The sequence below is a fragment of the Lygodium microphyllum genome, chromosome 29, assembly GCF_053477565.2.
Source record: "Lygodium microphyllum isolate KBCC chromosome 29, Lygodium_microphyllum_v1.1.10, whole genome shotgun sequence".
In the NCBI taxonomy this organism is placed as follows: Eukaryota; Viridiplantae; Streptophyta; class Polypodiopsida; order Schizaeales; family Lygodiaceae; genus Lygodium; species Lygodium microphyllum.
This window is the reverse complement of record NC_141163.1, coordinates 120,919,053-120,927,156: the sequence shown is the minus strand read 5'-3', so window position 1 is coordinate 120,927,156 and position 8,104 is coordinate 120,919,053. Positions and strand designations below refer to the sequence as shown.

General features: G+C 39.9%; 1 pseudogene; it reads left to right on the top strand.

The window, feature by feature from the left end:
• Nucleotides 1-2,206: 2,206 nt before the first annotated feature.
• On the top strand, nt 2,207-3,308 carry LOC148011090 (pyrophosphate-energized vacuolar membrane proton pump 1 pseudogene; annotated as a pseudogene).
• The last annotated feature ends 4,796 nt before the right edge of the window (nt 3,309-8,104 follow it).

The window sequence follows — 8,104 nt, the reverse complement described above, 5'->3', positions numbered from 1 at the left end:
TCTTTGGCACCATGCAATTTGCAGAACCCAATCAGCATGCCTTTGAAAGTTCGAAGGTGAAGTCACAAGGTCAAAATTATCACCACCCCACCTCAAGTGAACCAGGGTACCTTGAGGTGCATGCAGGTGGAGGTGGAGTGGGGTTGAGACATGATTTGAATCATGCCAATCCTTCCTGCATTGACTTCATAAAGAGTTTGGACTCAAGAACACGTTATAATGACAAAAGTACATATGTTAATGGCGAGGAGCTATCCAGTTGTGGGCTGGATCTTTATGGCAGGGATGCAAAAAGAAGATGACTCTAATCCTTACAAAGAAGTGAGCTCATTCCTTTACACAGAGTTTAATCTTGTCATTTGAATGAATATGTACTTGGAATGGGCAGAGATTAATGATGCATTTGCTTACCTTTCCAATTCAACGTCTTAACTTTGCAAGAATGTAGTGTAGCTCCTGAAGCGGTTTTACTCTGCGCCTTAGCAGTATTTTGTTAACTAACTTGTGGGGTATAATTGCTGGTGCAGATGGTGGAGCTTCTTGTCCGAATGGACTGTGCCGATTGTGAGAGAAGTGTGAGAAAGGCCCTGGTTAACCTCAAAGGTACATGCAGTTTGTTCACTTTAATATGTTATGTTGCATGTGAATGTAAAGAGATTTAAGGCAGTCTGCTTGAAGACGATTGATTTTTTTTTGCTTAGAGGAATGGCCTGTTATTCAAGATGAATGAAAGATGCAAGCAAAATTAATGCATACTCACAGTGATGGAGTGTGTCAAGGAGACATTGATCTTCACAAGTAGGTTGGAACCTACTTAGGGCAGATAACTCTTTAATCTACATTTAGGACTTGGGTTTTGTGTATGATTTTATCTGAGCAGGTACTATCTCCCAGTTACGTGTTTTATTACTCAATATCAGATTCTCTAAGAATCTTCAAAAGCAGGGATTCTTTTCTTTGGGCTCTAGGAGAACCATCCAATGCTAGCCTTTGCAGGAAGGATCAAGACAGATCTTTTAACTTCTTCTCCTCCATTCTTTCACAAAGCCAAGAGGACTGTAGTAGAGTTCTCCTTCCCTTTGGTGGACCCAAATGTTAACAGTTTTACCAGCAAAGGTATGGACCTAGTCTTCCTTATAGCCATCAGGCCCTCTGCACATGGTGCTAATATGGCCAACGTTGCCAGGGAAACAATTTTGATACGTTTCTCTCTTTGGTGAATTTCACAGGTTGCAGGTCAGGAGACATTTGGTACACTTGGAGCCATAGTACAGAGTAGGATAGGGACTCGTCAGGTTGGGTTTCTGACAAATCAACATGTTGTGGTTGATTTGGACTACCCCAACCAGAAGATGTTCCATCCACTGCCTCCAAATGTTGGACCTGGTGTTTATTTGAGTGCAGTGGAAAGGGTAACGTCTTTTATTACAGATGAGCGGTGGTATGGCATTTTTACAAGTGTAAATCCAGGTTTCCCTCTTTGCTACTTGTTTTTGAGCTGTCTGCTCTTAAAAGGCATTCTGTATTGTCCATTTTATAAACTTATCTGTGAGTTGAAAGAAGAATTCTGGTTTCCGTTTCTTGATATGACAATATTGATACTTGATTATGTTTGCTCATGCAGTAGAGACATTTGTGCAAGCTGATGGTGCTTTCATTCCATTCGGGGCAGTTTTGATGTCTCCAAAGTCACAACTACTATCAAAGGGGTAGGTGAGATGGGAGATGTTATAACTATTGACTTGCAAGCAAACATCAATAGCATCATGGGGAGGAGGGTAATAAAAGTTGGCAGAAGCTCAGGGCTAACAGAAGAAAGTATCATGGCATATGCCTTTGAGTACAATGACGAGAAGGAAAATTGCTTTTTCACTGATTTCCTAATTGTGGGCGAGAACTAGCAGGCATTTGACATGCAGGGAGACAGTGGCAGCCTGGTACTGATGCAGGGAGACAGTGACAGTGACAGTGACAGTGAGACAGTGACAGTGACAGTGGCATTTGACATGCAGGGAGACATGAATATGTACTTGGAATGGGCAGAGATTAATGATGCATTTGCTTACCTTTCCAATTCAAAATCTTAACTTTGCAAGAATGTAGTGTAGCTCCTGAAGCGGTTTTACTCTGTGCCTTAGCAGTATTTTGTTAACTAACTTGTGGGGTATAATTACTGGTGCAAATGGTATAACTAACTTGTTAACTAATGAAGATACAGATGATTCTGACCAACCACCACCAGATCGCTATCGCAACCGGTCTCTTGGCCTTCGAGCACAAGTCCAGGCCTGCCAGCAATGGCTACACCTTGCTCGACAACAACGATACCCACATTCACAACATCGTCAATGGATCATCAGATTGTGACAAGGAGGATAGATTGGATGAGGAATCAGATACAGCAGCTATTAGGAAATGCGCTAAAATTCAGCAAGCCATATCCATAGGAGCCACATCGTTTTTACTGACAGAGTACAAGTATTTGGTTTATTTCATGGGCATATTTGCTGCTGTCATTTTCTTGTTCCTAGGATCTGTGAAGGGGTTCAGTACTACTAAGCCCCAGCCTTGCAGATACGATCCAAAGCAGGAATGTGCCCTAGCTCTCTTTACAGCAATTTTCACTACAGTTGCATTTATATTGGGAGCTTTGACGGAGCTTTGACATCCATAGTGTCGGGATTTTTGGGCATGATGATCACAACATATGTGAATGCTCGCACAACTTTGGAAGCCAGAAAAGGGATAGGCAAAGTATTCAAAATCGCCTTCCAATCAGGTTCGGTGATGGGTTTCTTACTTGCTGCTAATGGACTCATAGTTTTATACATCACTATAAAAGTGTTCCAGCTTTATTATAAGGATGATTGGGAGGGCCTTTTTGAGGCCATCACTGGCTATGGGCTTGGATGCTTATCCGTGGCTCTATTTGAAAGGGTTGGAGGTGGAATCTATACCAAAACTGCAGATGTTGGAGCAGATCTTGTTGGAAAAGTAGAAAGGAATATCCGAGAGGACGATCCGCGAAATCCAGCGGATCATTGCTAACAATGTGGGTGATAATGTGGGAGATATTGCTGGAATGGGTTCAGATTTGTTTGGCTCCTTTGCTGAAGCTTCTTGCGTAGCTCTTGTTGTGGCTTTCATGTCATCATTTGGCACAAATCATGACTTCACTGCTATGTGCTTCCCTCTACTCATTAGCTCTATGGGCATTGTGGTGTGCCTCATCACAACCTTGTTCGCAACTGATGTGTTCGAGATCTCAAATCTAAGGGATATTGAATCTACACTGAAGAGATAGTTGCTGATATCCACCATCTTAATGACATTCGGTGTAGCTTTTGTTTGTTGGTTGGCACTACCATCCACGTTTTACAAATATGATCCTAACGGTGGTGCAAAGATGGTTTAAAACTAGAAACTATTTTTTTGCGTTGGAGTAGGGCTTTGGGCAGGGTTGGTAATTGGCTACGTTACAGAGTATTTCACCAGGAATACATACAGACCAGTCCAGGATGTTGCTGATTCTTGTAGGACAGGAGCTGCTACCAATGCCATCTTTGGTTTGGCACTTAGCTACAAGTCTGTAATTGTTCCAATATTTGCTATTGCTGTTGCCATCTATGTCAGCCATACCCTAGCAACCATGTACGGGATCTCAGTTGTAGCTCTTGGAATGCTTTGTACCATTGCCACCTGTCTAGCCATAGATGCATATGGCCCCATAAGTGATAATGCTGGTATCGCAACCGGTCTTTGGATGACCATGATACTTCTTACACATCTCTCCACAAGAAGCGCAACCGCAGTATAGACTATGAGGCCGCAAAGGCTTTCAAGATGGACAGATTCCTCAACCATAGGACTTCTTCAAAGTCTAGCTTGCGGCATCAATAGCCCCCAGTTGACAGCACTTTGGGGGAGTGCTTTCTCAGATTGGTCTCCGTGATCCGCACTTTGAGGGAGCGCTTTCTCAGATTAGAAGAGATGAAACTGCAGATGCAGAGAGAGTCTGAGTGATTTCGTGATGATCTGGAGGCCAGGCGTACAAAGATGTTCCTAGAGTCCTAGAAGCAGATTGCTGAGATGTTTGCTTGGGCTCTAAGTAGCAGTAAGAAAACTGATGAGCTCTTGCTGATGATTGTCGGTAGTTTGTTCATCATTTGATTATTCTAAATGTTTCTTTCTTCTAGCTGATTTTTGGCTCTTCATGCTACGTTTCATATCATTTCATCTATATTACAGCTAATGCGTTGAAATTATTCCACGCTTTGTTTATAAGAAATTTTTCGAGCTGATGGGATGACATTTCATTTCATTCTTATTCTAGCTGTTGAAATGTTCCAGCTGATGTTTCATTATTATTCTAGCTGTTGAGTTGTTCTAGCTGATGTTTCATTGTTTCCAGTTGTTGTTTGTCTATTTTCAGTTGATTCATCTGTTCAAGCTTATGTTTATTCTACTTGATGTTTTATCTATTCTAGCTAAGGAGCTGATGTTGTAGCTATTGTGTGCTCACTTGATGCACTTCTGGGGTTCCACTTCTGGTGTCCCGTGTCTCTCTTCTCTTCTCTCTTCATCCGTTCCTCGTCTCCCTCGCGCACTGTTCAACAGGAAGTCTGTAAGATGCTTCAAACTAGAAGGAGAAGTTGGCGAGCCCATAAAAGTATGAACAATGAATTCCTTGTTTTCACCTGCTCAATTTACTATCAGATGGTGTAAAGAACAGGGCAAAAAAGGTATGCATGTTTTGATGTTTTACAAATGCGTGTTTTGATGTTTTACAAATGTCTCTTATGTTTCTAAACTTTGGTTTATTATGTGTACATAAAGGTAACAAAATCACAAATGATGGTACAAGAGATAATGGAACAATGAAAGCTAAGGAGGTCATTGGTCCTAATGTCTCTTCAAATCACGATAGAGGTATATGTCTTTATTTCTACTAAACTTTGAAAAATAAAATTTGTACATATTTTACATCTTGCTTTATTAGGTGATTCATTTTGAGATTAACTAGCTTTAATTAGTCTCTTTGTCTAATTTAAAATGTTCATAGTTATTTCTATTTTTAAACTTTAAGTAATTATGTGTGTATATATAAATATAGATTAAAGAACAACAAAAGGTGGGAAAAGAGGTGATGTAATAAAGGGAGATCAAGAGGTTACTTGTAATAATGTTTCTTCAAGTCAAGATGTAGGTACCAACTTTAAGGATCAGAAACTTGTATAAATTTGGTGACCCAAATTGATACAAAATATCTAATTACTTTCTTTTGTGTTATTGAAATTTTTCATAACCTTGTATTATCGTGAGCTTTGGTTAACTCTATGTATATATAGGTAAACAAGTACCTAAAGATGACACAAGAGACATTGCAAGAAAGGAAGACATTGAGATTGCTTGCCTTAACATTTCTTCAAGCCAAGAATCAGGTATTACCAGCTTTCTTATGTTGATAATGAGTCATTTTTTGAAATGGTTATACTAACTAATGATATTTGATCACTTGAGTATCAATAGGAGTGATACGCATACCATCATATGATGATATCTATCGGCCACCCATGTTGAAATTTAGAGAAGAGGGTAGACAAACATTTATTACTTTGCAACATATTGGAGATTTAAGTGATAAAATAATCAAGACACACATGTTGCTTAATTAGTTTTTAGTTCTATGCTCCTTTAAAATTATTTTTATTTTTCATTTGGTTGCTAGAAGTAGATGTTGATGTCTTAATTTGTTTAATCTATTTTGATCATTAGATGTATGTTATTGATCCTTACTTAGAAATGATGACATTCTCTATATAATTTTCTAGTTAAAAATTTATTGTGCAATTTCTTGTTTGATATTAGCATGTCTAAGAGAAAGGGCAAAGTAGATAAAGTGATAAGGAAAAAAGAGAATTTCCATGGAATTCCCTAGTTGAAAGTACATATAAGTAGGGAATGTAAAAAATAGGAAAAATGAGAGATTTCCTAGTGAGAGTACCTAGGGAATCACCTCTAGAAATTTTTTCCTATATATGAAATATTTCCTATATAGGAATTATTCCCTACATAGAAAATTTTGTATTTTCCTATGTAGGAAATATTTCCTACATAGGAAAGGTCTTATGTGATTCCCTACTTATTCTCACTAGGAAATGTCCCATTTTCCCTAGTTTTTTCTTTTCCCACTTATATGTATTTTCAACTAGGGAATTCCATGGGGAATTCTCTTTTTTTCCTATATGGGGATCGATTGAAAGTTCCTTGTGACCTTCTTTCCTTCCACACTGCCATCATATTGCATTGTTAAGGACGAGACCACATGAAAATTGAAGCTTTCCGATGTTCTTGAGCATAGAGAGAGATCACAGAGAAAGGCATACCAGGATGAGAGATGCTGAGAGAGAGAGAGAGGGAAAATAGCTGTTTCACGAAATTGCTAAAGCGGATTTTGTGATAAGGCAAGGAGAGAGGGGGCGGGGAGTGTGGTGGAGAAGGAAAGGGAAGGGCTTTGGTATATATGGTGGGTGGAAAGCAATGCATAACAGGGTCATTGATGGCCGCTTGTTAGCCTCGAGGCAGAGAAAAGGTGGCACAGGTGGCCGTGTCTCTCTTCCTTGCCGCCATTGGCCCAGGCGCAGCACACCGGGCGTGCTGATGCAGCACAAGGCATTGCACAATCTGTCCCTGATTGTTGCTCCAATTGGTACTTCTTGCGTGAGTTCATTAACCCATGCTCCCTCTCGAGAACTAGAATGCCCTTGAGCAGTAGGAAGTACAAGGTGCTGTCATCACTGAGCAACGAGGCAAAGGGAGAGGCTACAGGCACACCCTCATGGTTACCGATGGAGGTAGAGAGAGGTTGATTATCGGCATGCGAGAGAGAGAGAGGAGGCGTTTGTGTCAGACACAGTAGAAGATTCACATCCCATCAAAAGAAGAAGAAGAGAAAAGATGGAGCCCAACACGAGGCCATAGAAAGTGAGAGAGGTGGTCTCCCTAATTTTTGTAGACCCATCCTTCTCTTGGCCCTTGCCTTTGTCCCATGGGTCTCTTCTCCTTTGCCATCCCTCCCCTATCCCTTGTCCACTTCAGCATTTTCCACGTTTAATTCCATAAACCCTTTTTCAATAGGATATTCATATGCCTCTCCTTCATTAGCCCCTCTTATACACCCCATTTACCCCTTGAATATTATTTTTAGTCCTCCAATTCCAATTCAACCTTATCTCATCTTAGGGTGGCAAGTCACAACGGAGATCACAAAGGACAGATAAGTATTTTTCTAAAATATTTAAAAGAACATTTCTCAAATCTAGTAATTAAGAAAAAGCAAAAAGCAATACATTACAAATGTACAATGAAAGTGGTTATTCCTATGCTCTGCCCTCTCTCCCTACATAACTTCCCCATTAGCCTCACCTACTCCCCAAAGTTTCCCATTCACCCCCTTATCAGCACCACTAATTGCTTATGTGGCCTCCTCTTGTTTTTCCCCTCTTCTTTAATCATTATGAACATGCAATACAAACACATTGACATTTTAAATCAAGCTTACACCAATTACCCTAGGAACATATCCTATAGAAAATCCAAGGTCATATTCCCATGCTCTCCTCTTTTTCAATACACAAGTGATAGCTTCATTTTGATGAGATGCCCTTTGAGTTACATAGTGAAGGAAGTCATTCTTCTTCCTTCATTGGATGGAGAGGTTATACTTGTGATCATTGTGAAAGATAGAACCCTATCTTTTGGAGACTATACTAGTTTTTCAGTGTGGGAGTATGATTGAGGCAAAAGTTTCCTTACTCTGGTGGTCATGGATTTGGAGTCCCATACCCTACCATGGCTAGGCCTTGTGATCGAAGTTTTTATACTAAAAATTTTGGAAGTTGTTTGTGTTAGACAATGGTTTCTCTTTGACAAGGTTCTTGAGGATGCTTCACATTTCAGTGTGAGAGGAATACGATGACACTCAAAAGAAGCATAAAAACAAGGCACAAAAGAATCCAAGCATGCATCATATTTTTATTTTTTGTCAAGAGAATAATACTGCATTGTTACAAAATCACCAAAAAGAGATAGAGACATGAGGGGG